Consider the following 22,865-nt stretch of genomic DNA (forward strand, 5'->3'; position numbering starts at 1 on the left):
TTTTTTTTTTTTTTTTTGAGGGGGTGGGATGTTTTGTTTACTGGTTCCAGATTCAAAAATGTGCAAAGAAATATCATTTCACACACATTCCTATTTCACATGGAGCCCAACTGGCTCCATTGGAATATCTACTTATTTCTCATGTCCTTGTGACGAGGCATTTAGCAGAATTTGCAGATTCGTTGGAATCTGACAGGGCCACACTGAGTGCTTCTGCTATACTTGCAACCCCTGGGCTTTCAACTGTGCACCTTAGCACCTGTGCACCAAGCCCAGAATATCTACTAAATAGTAATTATCATAGAGAAGTTTGAAGGTGTTCAGTGATGAAATGCTGACCAAATTCTAGGATTATAAACAAAAGGTAATTTAAGGCCAGTCAGAATTCTCTTATTGGTGTTGAACAAACTTATGGTGGAACAGGGCTAGTTAGAATTCTTTCTGGAGAAACCACATGTATGGGCAGTGTTTAAAGAAAAGGCACAATTTCATTAAGTAATATGGCATGATCAAGAAAGGAGAAGGAAGAACTGTTATCCTGCATTTAAATAAAAGATTTCAAGTTTAAGGGTGAACTAGAATGAATGCACTATCCATCAAAAGAGATGCAGCTCTTGCACAAACTTCTAAAAAGGGTTAAGGAAGTCCACAGTCCTATTTGAAAACAATCTTTTCCATGATATTAGAACAGGAGTGGACAAAATAAGGCCCGTGGGCCAGATCTGGGGAGACCCACTCCCTACTTCCCAGCGGAGTCCCAGAAGCTGCATGTGGCAGCAGGGAGCGGGAAAGGCAGCCGGGTCTATTGTGCAGCACTTCCCTCCAGTGGCATAGGAGTCCCAGGAGCTGCACATGAGCCCTGCATAATAGAGGCAGACCAACCTGACTCTGCTCCTTGCTGCCACATGCAGCTCCCAGAACTGACTGGAACCACGCAAAGCCAGGCAGCTGCGCCTCCGTGGGCCACGAGCACCCGAAGGGTCTCCCACTGCTGCTGTCACCAGCAGCAAAAGCTGTAAGCCATGGGAAGGGTCTTTGTGGGGGATCCCCACATCCCAACCCTCCCTCACACCCCATAAACCCTACCCACACCCCCATTATTCCCCCACATATGCACACACCCACACCCCCAACATACCCAGCTACACCCTCTCACAAACCCCCCATACACACACTATACATGCACACACACTCGCACTATACAAGAGGATGACTTTATTTTGAGCTATTATGCTCACCCCTTTATACACTATGCAAACACACACAAATCAGAACAAAAATATTTTTTGAAATAAAATGAAGATATATTGTAGTAGATGTTTGATTTTTAGTATACAGTTTGGTTTTTTTCATGTTCCAAGATGCCCCCACACAGGAGCAAGGGGAGGAAGTTCCAGTGCAAAGGTCAAGGGTTAGGGGGTGGGACTTCGGGTCCCAAAATGGCAACCAGAGGGTGGGGCACCTGTTAAGGGGTGCGACTAACATTGCAGCCCTCAACAATTCATCAAAACTCATTAAGCAACCCTCCAGTCATAACAGTTACCCACACCTGTATTAGAACAACTCTCTATCCAGCTAACTGCTAACAGTAGTGACAAGAATTATATATATAGTGTATACACACACACACAAAATCAACCAACCAAACATTTAAATACTACCTCAAGTATAAAAGGGAGGAGACCTCAAGTATATTACTCTGAAAAGGGAGGAGACGTGACAGATTCTCCATTAGATCTGCTTAGGACTTTGGTGATGCCACTAAGTTACTGAAAAGGTACTTAATACCATATTGATGGACAGCCATATAAAACTAAAAGATAATAGATAGCTAGAACTTCACAGGAGAAGTTTGGTTACATTTTAAAGTAAAATACATTTCCTAATTCACCTACAAAGTTACAAAGAGATGGGATGTGCCAGGCCACAGACAAAATCTGATTCTCTAGGGACCCATGCACTAAGTGGTGCTGCTGTTATTTTCTCTGTGACACCCAGAGTGCATCATTCTGAAATATAGAACATAGAATCACTCAGGCACCTAAATACATGGCCTGATTTTAAAGGTACAAATGAATTTGGCTCTAAATAATTCCTGAATTAGCCATCCATTTTCCAAAAGAAACTTCAGTCTGAGCTTGAGAAAACTTCCTCTCTCACACATAGAATACAGCAACGCATGGGTTTTATGTCTTTTGAAGCATCCAGACAAGATGAATAATTTATCATCTCTCCAAGGCAATGCCTGTTTTTCCCCTTCTAAGAAGGCAGGTATGTTTTAAAATTTCCAATTTCAGGGTCCTCCATGCCAATCCTTTCATCTACTCACTTCCCAAGAGGATTGCTGATAGAGTTTTCTGTTTTGGATTGCTTCGGAGCTGTAGATTTAGAGACCTGCTCTCTTGGAAACATGCGATTCTGATAGACCTGCTTCTCGTAAATCTGCTTCAAGTACAGATGTGGAACCACAGACTGAGAAGCTCCTTGATGAGTCATTCCCAGTTCATATCCTGTTTACTGCACTTTTCAGTGGAGGACACTATTTGCTGGATGTAGCTCCCTGAGCACTTGGTGGAAATCTAAAGTGAATTTCTTCCTTGTCTTTCAGAGAGCTCATTTCCACTATATCAGCCTCTGCAGTGAAGAAACCCAGAGTTCATTTAAAAATAGTCATCTGTCTGGTACTTAGATCTTTCCAGACATTCTTTCCCATGGGCCCAGAAAACAAGAACAAAGTATGCCGCCCATCCACTCGCATTGTGTTATTGATACGCATTGTGTTACTGATATACAAATACGGAGTTTAGACAATGTAAAGACTAAAAGCAAACATTCTGGACCAATAAAAGCCATACTAGTATTACTCTGCCATTAGCTAATTCTATACAGGGCAATTAGGAGCAAAGTCTCACGGAAGATGCTGAGGAAATTTCTACATCTCAGTGTATGAGCCATATATCTGATTAAGCTCCCTGCCTGAGGTACATTATCTTGGCAATATTGAAAGCTTGGATTACTAGAGATTAGGGTGGTATGTTTGCTTAAGATAACTATTTTTGTGTATCTGCATTGATGCACACTGCACAACAAACATGGTATGTTTTCCTAATGTTATCCAAAGTGCTGATAGCCTGATGTTAAGTATAGTATTCTTCTTTATTGTGTTTACACAGGATAGTACTGCCTGTATAATATGAAGGTGAGAGACTTTGTGATAAAATGTTAATATTAATACAGGCATATATATATATATTAGAGTTTTCTGCATGATTCTCTGGTTTTAGTTAATCTCACTCAAATCCCTAAATTATATTAGCATATGATACATTTTAATTATCCAGTGCCACCTATATCACACATACAAGCTTACTAGAAGTCCCATTGAAATCAGTGGAATTAGGAACCTCAATACCTTTAAGAATCTGTCCCTAAAATTACTGTTTTATAGTGTAGCTAAATAGACTGACACATTGTTAACAATTACTCCCATCTTGAATTTTCTGGTCTAATTGCACACCTACTCTATTTGCATGAAAACAAACAATAAAAAAAGACTTTTACATCTTTAAAATGAATTTACTTATGGAAAAAAGGCATCACACTTTTTCTAGTGGGCAAGTTCCCCTTCCTCCACAAAAAAAAGTATTTAAGAATAGAAATCTTTTAATATTAAAAATATGAAAAAAGATGTAAAAGTGTACATTCTTGTAGCAACATTAAACTACCATCATCTGAGGTCTAAACATACAACACATAATTTGTATCTTTAATCAACACATCTAATTTTGCTAATGCACACTGACTGGATGCCTGAGTGCTAATGAGCATCCCTGAATGCTAATGGCTCTGTGAGACTAGATGGCCTCTGAACATCACATGGATTATCTAAAACTTATTTGCATCTCAGATTCCCAGCACCATTTAGTTTCACCTCAGTTTGACCTTGCCATTTTATGAACTGGAGGGAACAGTTATGTGACAAAAGAAGAGCCAAAACTAAACAGAACAACAAAAAAAGGCAGGCAAAGGGCAAATCTTGGATGAATACGAGACAAATCTATTAAAATAAACATTTTCATATTAAAATCTGTGCACTGTTTAGAATAAGAAGTAGTTCCCAGAGAGACAGGCAATCAAGTCTTATAAAAATGTACTGTGTACATAGACAGAAAAAAACCTATATTCATGTAGGGTGCATTGTTTCTGTGATACAGTCATGTAACTCTGATGAATACTTACGGGACAACCTTCTCATACAGCAAGAGCACTTAACCCGTCCATCATGTATTATTATTTATTCAGTGTTAAATATGCACCATATTTTACAGACTAATAAACACAGTGTGGTACCCACAGTCTTTACAATGCATTGTTACTATATTAGCAATGAAGTCTATAGAAAAAGCTAAGGCCAAAATTTTCCAGACAGGATGAATAATTTGAGCTTCCTCAGTTTGTAGGTGCCCAGAAGAGCTGGCTGGAAGCAGGAATTATTTTCTGTGAATCATTTGTTGAAAAAATACTTACATTTACTTTTTTCTGTAAAAAAAAAAATGTTTTTCTGAAAACCAAAACAGAGGCTTTGGTTTAAAAAAAAGTTACAATTTTGAATTATAAAAATGAAAAAACTTGCTATAAAATATTTTGGAGTAAAAGGCTATTTTTACCTCAAAAAGGAAAGCTGACAGGAAATTTTCAACTAAGTCAATGTTTATCAACTGAGAAACTAGAAGGATGCTTGTTTTAGCCACATATAGACATTCAGCTTCTCCTGAGTCACTGTACTCCCAAGAGAAACTACAAGTGTACAGATGTCAGGATTTTTCTTCCCAAGCCAAAATGAAGAAAAATAGCCCGGGACAATCAGGGTTAAATTACTCCTAGGAGAGTTTCTCCTGGGAGAGCAGATGTCTGTACATGTTCTCTTCTGAGAGAAGCCACAACAGTCCTTCAGCATCTCAGGGTGCTTTCCTTCCACACCACCCACCACCGTGCTCTGGAGACAGCACATCACTCACTGCACTCTACTGCTCCAGCTGAGCAGGGAGCATAGCACGCAATCCCCATATTATGCTAGAAAGAGATACAGGCTGACCCTGAGTGTTCTGGGTCAGCCAGTCTGTGTACTGTTGCCATTCTATCTCCAGACAGACTAAGGGAGCCTACAGAGCACACTGAGATGCATGCACAGGGGGCCCCACTGCACAGCATTGGCACTACAAGCTCTCTGCTTTTCAGAGGCACAGCATCTGATTGTCTGTTCAGGCATCTCCAGGAAAACAAACCTAGGAGAATTCTCCCAGATGATTTGAACATGTATATGCAGCCTTAGTGTTGGATGTCAGAGCCAGAAAGAGGGATCAGAAAATTTGGAATGGCCTCCTGTACAATACAAACCATTACATTTCACCTACTTACCTGTGTATCCAGTCCAGTAATTTGTGTTCGAGTCAAGCCTATTGTCCAGAAAAACATCTAGACTTGCTAATTTGTTTCAGTGGGCTAATCACCTTCATTGTATAAAATGTTGTGCTTTTTTCTGATTGAAGTCAGATAAAATTCCGGTTCCCAACTACTGGTGCTTGCTATATTTGTTGTGCTGTTGTTGTTGGGGGGGTTGTTTGTTTTTGGAGGGGGTGGTGGAGTTTTTTTTCATTTTGTGTGCTAAATTAAAAAGCCATTCAATGCACAGGACCAACACAACAGAAAGATAGTTACACACTAGCCAGGTACCTCTCAGATTCCTTTTTGATAAGCTAAATGAATAAATCTCTTTAAGTCTCTCACTGTAAGGTACTCCTAGGCCTCAAATAATATTACCATAGTCTTTTTTCCTGACCTGTCTCCATGTTTTCAATATCCTTTTAAAAACATGGACACCTATGCTCTATGCAGTGTTCTAGCATTAGCATCATGAGTACCACATTCAGAAGTAAATATTGCATCCCTAATTCTACTCTTTACTTTCCTGTTAATATGTGCAAGCCCTTCATTACGTGTGAGCAAACAAGCAGTTTGCAAGCAGCTTGCTGGGAGCAAGAGGAGGAAGGGAAAGAGGAAGAGAAGCCAGGCACCAGATCCTGCTCTGGGTAGGTAAGTGAGCCAGGACTGCCTGTGTTTTTGGCTTGCTGCATGTTTGTTTGGTGGGTTGTATGTTTTGGGCATGAGTCTGAGCAGCTGGGAGTATTGCTAGCTATGTGATTGATGAGTGATTGCTGCCTGTGTTTAACAAAAACGCTAATGAGGGTGTGGAGCCAGTCTAGGCCCAGAAGGTTATAAAAGGAGACTCCCCAAGTGACCAAGGAGCAAGTGAACAGGGCCAGCAAACAGGGTAGTTTGCAGGTCAGTTCACTGCCCCCCTCTTTGATGAAGAACCTTTAAGGTAAGATCTTTCTTTTAATTAAGAGTAGTTAACCTACATATATTTAGTGCAAGTAGATAAAACTCAAGAATTAGACCAATACTTAAGCCCCTTGCTTAACTAGTCCTGAGTGAGGGGGAGTTCACTTGGGACTCTGCCTGGAAACTCTCTCTTGCTTTCCTTCACTGTAAATTTGGTGAAAAGCAGCAGGGAAAAAGGAACCTTTCAGGATCACGGAGCAACAAACAGGCCAGTTTACAGGAGAGTTTGCTAGGGAAGGTCTGCTTGAAAGAGGGACAGGAAGAGGGAGGGAGCAGATTAAGAGACCCATATAAATGACTGGAGGACTTCACAATAGCAGAGCCACTGACAGCTCTTCCTCTGCTTGCACCTGTGAGGTGTCTATTGTAAGAGAAAAACAGCAATACAATCATAAAAAGCAGATGACCCTTGAAAAGCAGATGACCTTTTCCCCTAAGATTGAAGATTGCCTCTTGCTGACAGTAAGCAAAATGTGTACCTCTTGCTGACAATAAGCGAAATGTGTAAACCGCAGAACCGGTCTCAAGCAGCCCAGGCTTATTCTGGCAGTTGAGGAGGGTGAAGCTCTGTAGGAGTAAGCAGGGTAGAGAAGCCTGATGGCCTGAGCAGCGTCCACTCGATGATACTGGGTGGAGGAAAACCCTGGTAGGGATATGAATGGAATTATGGTTCACCAGTTTGACTTGGATTTTATGTTGTAGCCCAGGAGTGGGAGTTTTCTGTTTGTTGTTGTATAAGACCGGAGGACCGGGTGAGGCTGTAGGGGTTGGAGGAGGCCTCATAGGAGCTCCCCAGTAGCGTGGGGGTTCCTGGCACTGGGAAGGGCACTGCGTTTTGGGGGTGTCTCAACCCCGGCCCCAATGTGGGCAGTATCGGGAGGAGCCCAGTGTGGGTGCAGGTGAGAAGCCCCAGTGGGGCGCAGGACCCGAGAAAGGGGTCTGGGGCCAGGCACGGCTACGGCCACCTGAGCCTCAATTGTGGGAAGCCCCAGTGGGGTGTAAGACCCGGAAAGTGGGTCTGGAGGCCAGGCACAGCTCCAGCCACCTGACCCTCGATTGTGGGAATCGCGAGGCAAGGCCCCAGTGCGGGCAGGGAATCGCAGAAACAGGCCCCAGAGGTTAGAGTGTACCGTGTCACTGAAGGCAGGGCATGGACTGGGACATCTCAAGACCCCATGCCAAAGAGGGTAAAAAGGCAGCCTCCCTTTAACAATTTACCATCAAAGATGTGACGGGCAAGATAGTGAGGGTGTATGGAACCCGATTTGGCATGGTAGGTAGGGGGCACTAGGGGAGTTCACAGCACCCCTAAGTCGCGTCCTGCCACAGAAGCCAAGCCCCTTGCACCAGGTACCAGTGCCCAAGTCGCAGAACTTATTGCCTTACAGAGAGCATATGCGAGCTTACCACAAACTGTTCAGTGACCATCTTTACCAACTCCCGATATGCATTCGGTATTTGTCATGCCATCAGCCAACTATGGAAGCAACGAGGATTCTTCACCTCGAATGGACACTCAATTGCTAATGCCATGGAAGTCAAGAACCTTCTGAATGCTATCCTGCTACCCAAAGAGATCGCGGTTGTCCACTGTCCAGGCCATTCCAAGGACAGTACTGAAGTCACCGCCGGGAATAATATGGCTGATGCAGCAGCAAAGGCGGTGGCCATTCAACCTGTTTCTAACAACCCTAACTCCCACCTCTTATGCATCACGGTATCCAGCCCAACCTCCATTTACCAGCACCTCCAACTGACAGAAGTCCAGGACTGGAAGACCAAATATGAAGGCATTAAAGGGGCAGATAGCATCTGGCGAGTACCTGATGAGCGTCCTATCGCCCCCAGAGCTATTCTCCGCACGCTTGCCCAAGGAGCCCACCGTCTAAACCACTCCAGTAAAGAAAATTTAGTGCACAGTGTTCTCCGCAACTGGTTCATGCCCGGCATTTATGTGGAAGCCGCCAGGATTGCCAACTCCTGCCCCACGTGTCAAGCACATAATCACACGACCAAAGAAAGCCCTCACAAAGTGGGGAGGCCATGGGCCTATCTGCCATTTCAAAGACTCCAGGTTGACTATATAGACCTACCAAAAGCCCTTCATTATAAACATTGTCTAGTAGTAATCGACCAGCTCACCGGATGGCCAGAGGCTTTCCCTGCTTCACAAGCCGATGCCTCAGCTGTAGTCAAAGCCCTTCTCAGAGACATTGTACCAAGATTCGGACTCCCTGAAGTTATTGAATCAGATCGAGGCTCACACTTTACTGAAAAAAATATTGCAAGAAGTATATAAAGCTTTAGGAATTCAAGCACAGTTTCACACCCCTTACCACCCACAATCCTCAGGTCGAGTAGAAAGATTAAACCTATCCCTGAAAACCCTTTTAGGAAAGATCTGTGCCGAAACCAAATTAAAAAGGCCTGAAGCCTTGCCCATTGTTATTTGCCCTTAGAACTAAGCCACGCAAACCCCTAAATCTGTCATCCTACGAGTTGTTGTTTGGTCATCCCCCACCTTTGTACAAAGGCTGGCAAAGTCTGCATTTAAGCCTGTTGGGGGGAGATGAAAAATTAACTGATTATGTCTTATCATTACAGCATTCTCTCAGTTCTCTTCACAGGTCCACAACATTGGTACAACCAGTACCCCTTGACACCAACCTTCATCCATACCAACCCGGCGATTGGGTGTGGATCAAGAAATACCGACGACAGAACTGCTTAGCACCGTGTTGGGATGGACCCTTTCAAGTCCTGCTGACGACTCACACTGCAGTCAGAGTTGCCAAAAGAGAATCCTGGGTCCACCATACCCACTTGAAGCCCGGTGAAGAGCCAGCATCACCAGCACCACCAGATAAGCAAGCTGTTCCACCCTTAAGACTTACAAGGACCATAGGAGACACATGGCGTGTTGAAAGCCCATTAGATGCCTCTTAAGTTGCAGATACCTGTCATGCAAGCTATCCTCATTTACCTATTCTTAACACTAGTAACAATTGTATTTATAATATTTAGTATTGTTTGTTGTTGGTTGCAGAGGCACAGCGAAAAGAATGAGATTAACAGCTTACTCCTTCCTTACCACCCTCTTAACTATAGTCAACCAGAGTACAAGCAATGTCGTCCTACAACTCATCCAAACTTGGGCAAAATCCCTTGACAACCCCAGCCTCACAGCCTGCCTGCCCGTCCCGACCTCCGTGACTGACAGCCCCTTAAAGGCTTATGTCATCCCATTTGATGCGAGCCTAGCCTTACTTAACACTCTCAATCAAAGCGGGTTCGTACTAATTGATTATTTCAGTATTCAAATAAACTATACCTGTCCCGCATGCCCCAGTTTTCTCCATTGCTTTGATAGTTCCATAGATCCTGGCTATGACTCTAGAAGGTGCTTAGAAGATGGAGAAAGAACATACTCTTCAGCTATACCTTGAGGAATGTCCCCATCAGGAACAGTGTGGTCACGAGAAAATCACTCCCTGTGTTGACCCACGCACGGTCTCCGATCCCCCGTGGTGCATTAAATAATCTTTTAAGTTTAATAATACATTAGACAAGCGCACCCGAGCTTATGCCATCCTCAGCCCCTTAACCGTCATCCAACCCCTAACTACCTGGACCTGCAAACAAACTGTTACCAACAAGGATCCCACTCAGCCCCTGAATTTTTACTTTCCAGCTGTGCAAGCCTTCCTTCAGGGTCAAGCATGTCATAACAGTAGTTTAGAGTTTGATCTGACCATCACAGACGGATCCACTTTTAAAATTATGTTCCCTGACTTTGTTTGACTGGGGCAAGGAACAAGACAGATGTCCTCGTAATAGCGTTTCAATCCTTTGCAACAGAATCAGCACCCCAGCCCTGCCAGGGCTTTTATGGGCATGTACTGATGGAATACTCTGAACAATATTGCCCGCAACCTTAAGCAAAGTCCAATGCACCCTGGGTACTGTTGCTTTCTGCCCTCCGCTAATGTATACCAGCATGTCGCCTCCCTCTACTTTGTGGAAAAGCGCTCGCCGAACCCCAACTTGGAGTCAACTTACCCACCAAGAGCGTGTGAAAAAGAAACTAGAATGGGGGTTCGAAGGACTGTTTTTGTGGGGAGTAGCAATCGGAAAGGCCAGAGTAGCAATAGCAGAAGTAGCCGAACAAGTCACAATCCTTGCTAATGCCACCGCTGATAGCTTCAATGTAGTTAATGATCAATTACAAGCTACCTCACAAATGACCCTACAAAACCAATTAGCCTTAGATGCCTTGCTTTTCCGTGAAGGAGGACTATGTCAGTATCTTAACTTGTCAAAAGATCATTGCTGCATAGCTATCCCCAACATCTCCAGTCCACTTGAGCAACAAGTTGAAAAAATTAAAGCTGTAGCCACTAACGTTAACAGAGCAGCCCTAGCCAGCAATAACTGGTTTAGCAGTTTGGCTAGCTCATTTGGATGGACTATTAGTGGATAGCTAAGTTCTTTCTTAACCCCTTGCTTTCTTTGCTTGCTATATTCGTTATAGTGTGTATGTTTGCATCCTGTATTATCGCTTATGTAAGAAAGCTTTATGCAAATGCAATGCAGAACAAGTATGTCATGTATGCTCAAGAATGGCAACCTTTGACATCAGCCACTGAGCTAGAGCTCAAGGCTGAAAGGGGGGAATTGTAAGAGAAAAACGACAATACAATCATAAAAAGCAGATGACCCTTGAAAAGCAGATGACCTTTTCCCCTAAGATTGAAGATCGCCTCTTGCTGACAGTAAGCAAAATGTGTACCTCTTGCTGACAATAAGTGAAATGTGTAAACCGCAGAACCGGTCTCAAGCAGCCCAAGCTTGTTCTGTGTATTTTGTAACTTTGTAACAGCAAGCAGAAAAACCTGAATGCTCATGCAACAATGTAACGCATAATTTATAAATACCAAGCTGTAAACTCAGTTTGGGGGAAATCTCTGTCCCTGTGACACTGAGTGAGCCCTCTGCAGAGCAATAAATCCATATGCTGACACTCCCTCATTCTGTGCTGAATTGATCGTGGCTCGGAACGAGCCCAAAAGACAGGAAGTAGCCAGTGCTCTTCGGTGTATGAGCACGCCCTTCGGTGTATGGGTGCTATGCAGTAGCTGGTCAACCCTTTTCCCTGACACTATCCAGTCAGGATTTCTCACCCAGGTCCTGGTTTGGTGCTGTGGATACTGCAGCTTGCAGTTTCCTTTCAGTGACAGCCAGATGGGGAAGTGCATATGAAGTGAGCAGTACCTCCTGGTGGTGTCCCACAGGAAGCAGGCAAGAGAGCTACAGGAGGAGGTGGCAAGGCTACAAAGCATCCTTTGCCATGAGGATTTCATCAATTTAGTGCTGAAGGAGACCTCTAGGACTGTGAAGGAAGGACTGCCAAAGGCAGTGCTAAAGAAGCAAGAGGACAGCAGGGGAGGGGTCAGCAGGGGAGGCCTTGTTCTTCCTGAGAGAGTAGGACAATTGGCTAGTCACCTCAGATGTCTGTACATGAATGCCTGGAGCCTGGGAAACTAGCAAGAATTGGAAGTCCTTACAAAGTCAAAGAACTATGGGTGCTTATAAATGCACAGTGGGGCTGCTCCAACATGCTTTAATTACAGTGCATTAGTGAAGGTTTCATTAATCAAGTCTGCTGGAGCATGGCAATTACTGAGCTCTGGCAGAATCCAGTATCTCATTCATCAGTGCCCCTGTAATGAAAAATGGTGGCTGGGGCACTTTAACTAAAGCTAATTCAATGAGCTTCAGTTAAAGCACTCCTGTCACCATTTTTCAGCTTGGGATTTCTGACATGTGAAACTCTACAGACACTTTAGTTAGAGAAGCTCTCAGAGCCACTCTAATTAAAGTGCCCCACCCCCCACTCCTAGAGCATGTGTATAAACACCCTATGATGTGATTGGTATAAACAGAGACTTGGTGGGATACCTCGTATGACTGGAGCACTGTCATGGATGGGTACAAACTGCTTAGGAAGGGCAGGCAGGGGAGAAGAGGAGGAGGACTCGCACTTTATAGCTAGGGACAGACATTCAAAAGGTCTGAGCCTGAACTGATTCAATCTTTGCAGGTTAGTCTAACCTGCAGAGATTGAACTGATTTGCAAGTGGATAGACATTCACTTTTGATTCAGAAAATGCAGGCACGTGCTGCAGTGGCTCAGACTAGAAGCCAAGGGGTGCTAAGGTGAGCCATCCCTTCCCTTCTACAGAGCTGAGCTGACAGGGGACGTGGCCAGACCCCAGCAGGATGCTATGATTAGGGAGGGGTTTAAACCCCCAACCTGGCTTGCACGGTCACCAACTGGGGTGTACCTGGAGGTGGAGGGGAACGTAGCCCTCACCAGACTTTTCCCTGCTTGCTGCTCAAAGAGTGGGGAGTGTTGCCAGACCCTGGCCCCTGGTCCCCAAATGACACTCTGAGGCAAAGGGGCAGTCAGGGGAAGGGGCAGGAAGACTGCTTCTATGGAGTGGATACATGCATCTGTTGATGATACTGACCTTTTCAATCTCCCTTTCCCTGCTTTTCATACTTCCTGCAGCAAACTGAAGACTCTCATGGGCCCCATGCATTGAAAACCAGGTCGTCTCTCACACCTTTCTCTGTCCCCTCTTGAACACTGACAGATTGCAGCCTTTGAAGCAAGTAAGCCAGCAGCCAGCAGGGTGCTTATCAGAACATCAAGAAAACAAATACCTCTCTCTCATTAGTTCAAACTCATCTTAAACAGCTTTTTCCAAGGTGTTTGTCAGGAAGAATGGAGCAACATTACCAGCTGACCTGTTGATTAGTTACAAAAAGCCCTAAGCAACACTGTTCTGTCTGCCTTTGTTCCAGTGAAATTGGGTGCACACAAACACAGACCACTCAGCAATACCTAACATGTGGATGCCAACTTGGGTCCATGCTGTGGGAGATGGGGGGGATCCCAGCATGAGCAGCAAGTGAGTGAAGGGTGGGGCAGGGAGAAGCCAGGCAGATGCTGCTCTGCCTGTGGTCTCCACCTCCTTCTCAGCCAGCCACTCTGATTTAACTGAAACCAGGAAGGGGTCTGAGACAGAAGTTCCATAAACTGGTTTGACACAAATTAGTTAAGTCTGATACTACGTCAACCAGGTTTATCTTAAACCAGTTTTGGCCATTTTGAAACTGGTTTATGTGCACTGAGCTTAGGTTCTCTTATAGGTTTAAACCAGTTTCTGATTACTTAAACTGGTTTATGTGCAATTTTTGTCCCTTGCCCATATAAAAGAGCTGTATGCCTGCTCAGAGCTCCAGTATGAAAATGGAGATAGGCCTGTTGAAAGTCTGTGGGTTAAGGTTAAAGGGAAGAGCAACAAGGGTGGTGTTGTGGTGGCTGTCTGCTTCAGACCACCAGACCAGGAGGATGAGGTAGATGAGGCTTTCTTCAGATAACTAGTGAAAGTTTCCAGACCATAGGACCTGGTTCTCATGGGAGACTTCAATCACCCTGACATCTGCTGGGAGGACAATACAACAGTGTACAGGCAATCCAAGACATTTTTGGAGAGCACTGGAGACAACTTGCTCGTGCAAGTGTCGGAGAGACCAATTAAGGGCCATGCTCTTCTTGACCTACAATTCACAGACAGGGAAGAATTAGTGAGGGATGTAGAAATGGTTGGCAAGTTGGGCAGAAGTGACCACAAGATGATTGATTTCAGGATCCTGACAAAAGGAAAAAAGGAGAGAGTGGGAAAGTCCAGGAGAGCTGGTTATATTTTATGAAACCTTACTGAGGGCACAAAAACAAAACACCCTGATGTGCAGGAAAAGTAGCGAATGTGGCAAGCAACCAGCTTGACTTGCCAGATAACTCTTCACTGAGCTTAAACACAAAGAGGAAGCTTACAAGAAGTGGAAGCTTGAACAAAACTTGGGAGGAGTATAGGAATATTGCTCAGGCATGCAGGGATCGAGTCAGGAAGGCCAAAGTGCAATTAGAGTTGCAGCTAGCAAGGGACATGAAGGGTAACAAGAAGGGTTTCTACAAGTATGTTAGCAACAAGAGGGAGGTCAGGGAAAGTGTGAATCTCTTACCAAATGGGGAAGGCAACCTAGTGACAAACGAGGAAAAGGCTGAAGTACTCAGTGCCTCCTTTATCTTGGTCTTCACAGGTAAGGTCAGCTACCAGACTACTGCACCAGGCAGCCCAGTTTGGGGAGATGGTGATCAGCCCTCAGTGGTAAAAGAACAGATTAAGGACTATTTAGAAAAGCTGGACATGTACAAGTCCATGGGACCAGATGCAATGCATCTGAGGGTGCCAAAGGAGTTGGCTGATGTAATTGCAGAGCCACTGGTCATTATCTTTGAAAACTCATGGTGACTGGGGGAGATCCCAGACAACTGGAAAAAGTCAAATCTAGTGCCTATCTTTAAGAAAGGGAAGAAGGAGGATCCAGAGAACTATAGACCAGTCAGCCTCACTTCAGTCCCTGTAAAAATCATGGAGCAAGTCCTCAAAGAATCCATTTCTTAGCACTTGGAGGAGAAGAAGCTGACTAGAAACAGTCAGCATGGATTCACCAAGGGCAAGTCATGCCTGACCAGTCTGACTGTGTTCTACAATGAGATACCTGGCTCTGTGGACGCAGGGAAAGCAGTGGAGATAATATGACTTTAGCAAGGCTTTTGATACCATCTCCCACAGCATTCCTGCAAGCAAGCTGAGGAAGTATGGGTTGGATGAATGGACTGCAAAGTGGACAGAAAGCTGGCTGGAGTGTCAGGCTCAACTGGTAGTAAACAATGGCTCACTGCCTAGCTGGCAGCCAGTATGAAGTGGAGTGCCCAGGGGTCAGTCCTGGGGCTGCTTTTGTTCAGTATCTTCATTAATGATCTGGAAGTTGGGATGGATTGCACCTTCAGCAAGTTTGTGCATGACACCAAGCTGGAGGGTGTAGTAGACATGCTGGAGGGTAGGGCTAGGATTCAGAGTGACTGAAATAAATTGGAGGTTTGGGCCATAAGGAATCTAATGAGGTTCAATAAAGACAAGAGCAAATTCCTGTGCCTAGTACAGAACAATCCCACGTGCCAGTACAGATTGGGGACTGACTGGCTGGCCACCAGCTCTGCAGAAAAAGACCTGGTGGTTATAGTGGACAATAAACTGAATGAGCCAGCAGTGTGCCCTTGTTGTCAAGAAGGCCAACAGCATACTAGGCTGCATTAGTAGGAAAGTTGCCAGCCAATTGAGGGAAGTAATTATTCCACTCTACTCTGCACTAGTGAGGCTGCATCTGGAGTATTGTGTCCAGTTTTGCGCCCCCTCCCCCCCATAGAAATGATGTGGGCAAGTTGGAAAGTCCGGTGGAGAGCAACAACAATGGTTCGGGGACTTATGAGAAAAGGCAGAGTGAACTGGGTTTATTTAGTTTGCAGAAGAGAAGACTGGGGCAGGGGCGAGGCAGAGCAGGTATTGATAGCAGTCTTTAACTAGCTGAAGCAGGTTCAGCTGAAGAGGATGGAGCTAGACTGTTCTCAGTGGTGACAGATCACAGAACAAGGAGTAACCATCTCAAGTGGCAGCAAGGGAGGTTTAGGTTGGTGTAGAAGAATAAGGAAAGTGGGAGGAGGAAAATCAACAGTTGCTCACTTCCCCTTAATATCTGGAAGTCAAGCAGTCCCAACAGTAAAGGGGCAGGCCATAGGAGCAGTTGAAACAGGGCAACTACAGAGCCAGCAAATAGAAGAAGCCCCTAAACAGGTCTGGAAAGATGGAAAGGACTAAACCCTTACCTGCAGAGTGCTCTCAAGGGGAGGGGAGAAGTATCCCAGCAGGAAAAGCCTGTGTTGCAGAAAGTCCCAGGAGAATACAGAGATGGTCTAGCCCTCTTAAGGTTCCCATTCGGAAACAGAACCCCTGGAAGGGAAAAGTCCTATCTGGAAATACTAAGATGGGGCTAGAATAGCCCAGGCTGTTTATAACCCCAGGGGAGGAATCACTTGATGGTAACTCAGCCCAGGTGTCTTTCCCCAATACAGGGCAGATGAGCTACATCTGGGGACCAGAAACCAGTGTTGATAGGCTGGGACTGCAGGGCAGAGAGCCCAAAAGGATGCTGTGACAGCTGAAAACTGTGTCTGTGTGGTGAAGGTGCTTGCTGAATGCTCTGTGAGGATTAGACCAAGTGTTTCTTGTGGCTTGTTTTTGTATGGGGCTGCATGTTGCTGCTAAGAGGTTAATTAAAGTAAAAGATTAGTGAAGCCTTGAAAGTAGTAAGGCCTTGTATGTAGTGATGCAGTTAAAATTAACTTTATCAGAAAAATGCAAAGGCTTGTACTGCTATTGGTCAGTCATAAGGAAAGCTCATAGTGTAAGAATATAAGTAGCTGTGAGTCAACAGTGTAGCTCAGAAGCTATAAATTAGCTAGCACATCCAGAAATCAGTAGAAGGAAGACGCAGCATTGTAAAAACAGCTACAAATTTAGAAGTTAGCTGCTGACCTAGATTCGGTCAGCCAGTAGTTCTCAAGGAGCCTGAAGACTGAATACCAGTGTCCTTCCCGGTACCCCTCGGACAGTGCAGATCAGGGACATCAGACTTCACTGAGCTTTATAAAAGAAGAACTTGTCATACATCAGGTATCAGAGGGGACTGCCCATAAGTTGCCAACGCGAATTACTATTGTCTGTTATTGTTGTCTTGTTATACTATGCATAGTTGTGTGTTTGTTACGTCAATAAACCTTTCTTACCTTTTTACTCCTCACCACTCTCTCAATCCCAAACCCTCCCGTTGGCAGCTGGAATAGACACAAGCAGTACAGAAAGGGGAAACCCTGCACCAGAGAGCAATGGAGGCCAGGGGTAAGGAATACTATGGCCCATATTTTTGTTTTTTTGTTTCTAATGGACTATAGAGTTTTCCCAGGAGTCATCCAGGAGGGTACTGAGAACTGCTCCTAGCTGTGATGTCTTAACAGCAGGAGCCTAGACTTAAACCTGGAGGACTGGGATAGGGGTACTGGGGTTGGAGGAGCCCCCTGTGAGGCTCTATTACAGGCCATAACTGATTATTTTGGAATACTGGACACATCCCTGATCGTGGAGCCAGTTTTTCCTTCTTGGGGACAGAATTTTCCAATTATAACTATCAAGTCATGAGAGGTGAGTGCCCCTTTAGGGGTGTGCAGTGCTGGTTGAGCCATAGACAAAGGGACTTGTCCACAGCTGGGTATTAGGAAAGACTTTCTCACTAGGAGGGTGGTGAAGCACTGAAACATTACCTAGAGTGGTGCTAGAATCTCCATCCTTGATGGTTTTTAAAGGCCTGGCTTGACAAAGCCCTGGCTAGAATGATCTTGTTAGGGGTGGTCCTGCTTTGTGCAAGGGGTTGGACTGGTCCTTTCCAACCCTAATTTTCTATGATTCTATGACAGACTCCCAGGAAGGTGGAAGTCATAAGCATCTGGCGTCTGGCAGCAAGCAAAAATCTTCATCTCCACCTGTAGCAGTTTGTCTGGAGAACAAATACAGAGCCGTAGTAACAGAGGAGGAGCAGCATGTTCCATTGCTGGGGGAGGCCAAGCCAGGCCTCCCCAAAGTTGGAAGATCACATCATTGTGTTCTCTGGATATGTCTATGCTGCTACTTAGGCCTCTACTCCGGGTCACTTTCTAGCCCATTTCTTCTCAGACAGAGTGCTGGTTTATCCAGGAATGCCACAAGATTTTTTTGAAGGGTTCTGCAAGGTGTGAAGAGACAAGTGCATGAGAGGAGCCTGAACCTGCCCCTACTACCTGGTCCCTCTGCAAGGAGGTAAGCACTGTAATAAATACATTCATTTTTTTTTAAATGAGATGCCACTGAATTGGCAAAATTTATAGACAGGGTGCCTCGAGTCAAGCAAGGGGTTCCTCAAGTCTAAAACGGTTGAGAACCACTATTTTAGCCCCAACCCATTGACAGTAAAAATCCTTATAGTTTGCTGCTGGTAGGAATCCAGCCTAATCATGGAAGCTCTTGAAGCCTCCCTGCAATGTGTTCCCAACTCAGCCAAGTATAGACCACCAACACAGGAAGTCTACCAGCAGTAATCTCACAAGTTGCTATACCGGATTTCTGGACCTCCACTTTTCTTGTCTCGGCTAAACACAACAGAAGACAAGATTAGAGCACTTCTGGGAGCCACTCAAAGAAACAGGAAGTTTCATTCCTAAAAGAAACTATCCTTTACTTGCCCTGCCATCCATGCTTTGCACATAGCTGTAGGGGAAGCTCATAAAACTTTGTCTTGTTACAATCACCCATAAGGTCCATCTTAAATAGTGGTTTAAACATACCCTTCCAGTCTGGATGCCCCCTTGTATCCCAAGATTTATTAAAAATTAACAGAAAGCCAAATAGATCTCTCTTCAACCAGGTATTTTGACCACTAGATTAGCAGTTAATAATTGATTGGGAAGTACGTAATAAACCACATGTAATAGAAGATAATCCTCCTGCTTCTTTCCAAACACAGATTAGAAATGTTTATTTAACACTATGCCTTTTTCACACTAATTATGAGGTGGAAATGGTAAACTTTTTTTAACATGAGAATATAGTAAGTGTCATACTTCGTCAGTTCATCTAGCCCAGTATCCTATATCTCATAATGTCAGAGTGGGTGCAAAAGGAAAGAACTTTTATACAGGGCTTCTCCAGATGGACCTGTTTCCTATCCCTTACAGGTTACAGCAGTCTGAGGCCCAGGAAGTCCTAATTTGAAGACGGTGCCACTAATTACATTTATTACCTGCTGTTGGATCTATCCTGAAAGAATTTGTCCAATTCTCTTTTGAACTTAGCTAAGCTACCAGCCTCCACAACATCTTGTGTAGAAAAGAGCACCTTTTTCTTTTGTTTTAAAACTACTTCCCTAAAATATCACTATGTCATAGAAAATTAGGGTTGGGTGGGACGTCAGGAGGTCATTTAGTCCAACCCCCTTCTCAAAACAGGACCATCCCCAACTAGATCATCCCAGCCAGGGCTTTGTCAAGCCAGATCTTAAAAATCTCCAACCTCTCTGGGTAACTTCTTCTGAGATTCCACAACCTCTCTGGGTAACCTGATCCAGTGCTTTACTACTCCCCTTGTGAGACCAGGTTTTTCCTAATATCTAACCTAAACTTCCCTTTCTGCAACTTGAGACCATTGCTCCTTGTTCTGTCATCTCCCACCACTGAAAACAGTCCAGCTCCATCTTCTTTAGAAGAGCTATTCAGGCAGTTGAAGGCTGCTATTAAATCCCCTACATCTCAGACTAACCAGCCCAGTTCCCTCAGCCTCTGTTCAGAAGTCGTGCCCCAGTCCCCTTACCATTTTCACTGCCCTTCACTGGACTCTCTTAAATTTGTCCACATTCTTTTGTGTAGTGGGGGGCCAAAAACTGGATACAGTACTCCAGATACGACCTTGCCAGTACCAGATAAAGGGGAATAATCACTTCCCTCGATCAGCTGGCCAGTATGCTTTTAGCTTTCTTTGCAACAAGAACACACTGTTGGCTCACATTCACATTATTGTCCACTGTAACCCCCAGGTCCTTTTCTACAGAGCTGCTGCCCAGCCAGTCACCCCCTCCCCCACCTGTACCATGCATGGCATTGTTCTTTTCTAAGGGCAGGACTTTGCACTTGTCTTTATTGAACCTCATAAGATTTCTTTTGGTCTAATCCTCAATTTGTTGAGGTCTCTCTAGTAGCACATTGTTAGCATATCTTTTGCTCATTATACATTTAAGCTCCTCTTTGACCTTAGTTCGACCAGCCAAGGATTTTTCCATGTTTTTCAATTCCATTATCAATTTTACACACTTCATAGTAACAAGCATACATGTAGAGTTATCTGTTTACAAAGTGTACCAATCTGTAGCTCATACAGCAAGTACTCCCTGAAGAAAAGCAGCCTAACTTAATAACAGTCTCCAGAAACAGCTCTGCAAAATCGGGTGTTAGATAAGCTCAGCAGGGCCAAAGGTACATTCTGTAGATCCAGGATTGCAATGATGGTTGCCTTCTTCATTGGACATGTGCCAATGATATTGTAAATAGCAGTCATAGAAGTGTAAGCAAAGAAATGACATTTGTGACATGGCTATAGGGGAACTGAAGCAGTTGTGACAAGTGGGCCTCTGGGCATTTATACACATTCTCCAGGAGTGGGCGGGGGAGGCACTTTAATTAGAGTGGCTCCCTGCCTCTGACTTCTGCCACCACCAGGGTAGAGAAACTGCCTGATCTGCGCATCAAAGAGCAACTCACACAAAGGGACTCTCGGGGACCCAGAGGAACATGCATCCACCTTCAGCTTCCTCTCTGCAAAATGAGGTTTATTTTCACCCTAAGGGGACTTTAACAATCTTTGATTTCCCCTCAGCCTGAAGAAGGGCATGCATGCCCAAAAGCTTGCAAAGAAAGATAATTTTTTTTTTTTTTGCTATTTTTCAGTAGGTCTAATTAAAAAAAAAAAGTATCACCTCTGAACCAAGAGTTCTAGAGTTTTGTATTCTTCTTTGTCTCAGACCAGCACTACTACAAAACAGATCAGTGAAACAAAGAAATTTTAAATAAAGCCAATCAGGGACCTTTGATTAGAATATTGAAGTCATGTTTGTTTACCAGCCATACATGAATAAGGGATGTGGCTGGAAGGAAGTTGGAGGGTAGCTATTCAACAGCACCTGAGCGACTGTTGCATGAACCAAGATGCTTGCCTGATAAAATGTTGAAGGAGGATTTCCCCCCCTTGCTGTGGAAACCAAAAAGCTGGCCAATGCCGCTCCATGGCAAAAAGAGATTTGTCCTGTAAGATTATGCTTATCCTTGTCAATTAATCTTGCTTTGGTCAGTTAATCAAACTTCTCACATTGGTTGCAATGACCTAAGTGTCCATTTAAAAAAAAAAAAAAAGGGCATCCTTCCCACCTAGCTCAATTTCTTAACAGAAGATCCAGTGCCATGCATCAGTTAGTTCTCATAGCCAACATGTTGCCCAGCAAGGCAACGTCAAGCTTGCTGTGTCGTTCTGGATAGGCTGCCTCTTAAGCTTCTAAACTGGAAGTATCCACATGCTGTCTCTGGTTAACTGTCTCTGTGTCACTCAGCTGTGCTAGTTCCCCTGCCCAAAAGTGCTGCGTGGAAACAGCTACTCAAGAGCACCACTGCCTGCCACCACAAGCTTACTGTGTAGACTTGGCCAGAGGTTCTGGCATGAAGAGCGGTAAGAACATTTTTGGCATCACTAGAAAATGTACAGATTATTGTTGATTATAAGAGAAATACTAACCATGTAGATAGACTTGCAGTATTCCATTGCATATGAAATGTCCTTCAGTTGCTCACTGGCTTGAAAGGAAGGTAATTATTTTACTACATAAAACAAAAGCAAACTATTTTAATTGCATACAAAATTTTACCGAGATAACATTGCTTTCACTGACATTCCATATGGCTTGCTGGAGAGCAAATGATTCTGTAGCAATTATAATCAGCAAAATCTCATGTCTGAAGTCTGAGCATACAAAGTTACCAAATAAAGTCAAAAAATGAAATTTAGACCTACTACCATTGATGGCAAGACTTCACCTTAGCTTACCTTTCAAAAAGCTAACATTCAACTTCTTCTGCATTTACTTTATTTTCAGAGATAGGCCTCCTTGCAAAAGGGATGAACTTCAACTCATTTTTTTCCCCAGAGTCTTCTTCAGTTATCACAGACATTTTCCTTTGCATTACTGGCAGCAATACAAAAGTAAATAGAGTAATATACATGGGCTGAACAATTTGTTTCACCCACAGCTGTTGGTACAAGTTAAGGTACAGCTTGTCTATGATGTGAATCTTGCATCCTTCAGTCTGCATTCCTAATGTGACCATCTGTGATCAGCATTTCTCTTATAATTGCAGGCAAATGCAGCATGCCTTCTCACTAGCCTGTTAACGTCAGTTTAAGGGGTCCAATTGTGAAACATAAGGGAATGTTTCCATCCTGACTAGATATTTGTTATCAGACTTGTCAGCAAAAAAACAGTTAATGCTGTGTGTGCTTTAAATGGTATATTGTATCTTTAGGATGAAGCAGAATCTTCAACAAGCAGCAACTTAATAAATAACTCAATAAAATAAAGCTGGGAAAAAAGCTACCAAAAGTAGAGGGGCCCCAACCAGAACTTAGGTCAGTGATTGTCAGCTAGGGTACCTTGGCACACTGGGGTGCCTTGAGAGCCTTTTGAGGGTGCCATGCAGGCACAGCTGATGAATTCAGACTGGTAGAGCAGGTGGAGTGTCCCACAGGGCAAGGGGCAGGGAGAGGGGATTTGCAGCCGGCCAGGAGCAGGGAGGTTTGCAGTCTCCCTGCTACCAGCCAGAGTGCCTGGCCAGCTGCAACACCCACCTTCTCCCCCCCCCCCCCCCCCCC

The sequence above is a fragment of the Gavialis gangeticus genome, unplaced genomic scaffold (assembly GCF_001723915.1).
Source record: "Gavialis gangeticus isolate Ggan-Ray unplaced genomic scaffold, GavGan_comp1, whole genome shotgun sequence".
In the NCBI taxonomy this organism is placed as follows: domain Eukaryota; kingdom Metazoa; phylum Chordata; order Crocodylia; family Gavialidae; genus Gavialis; species Gavialis gangeticus.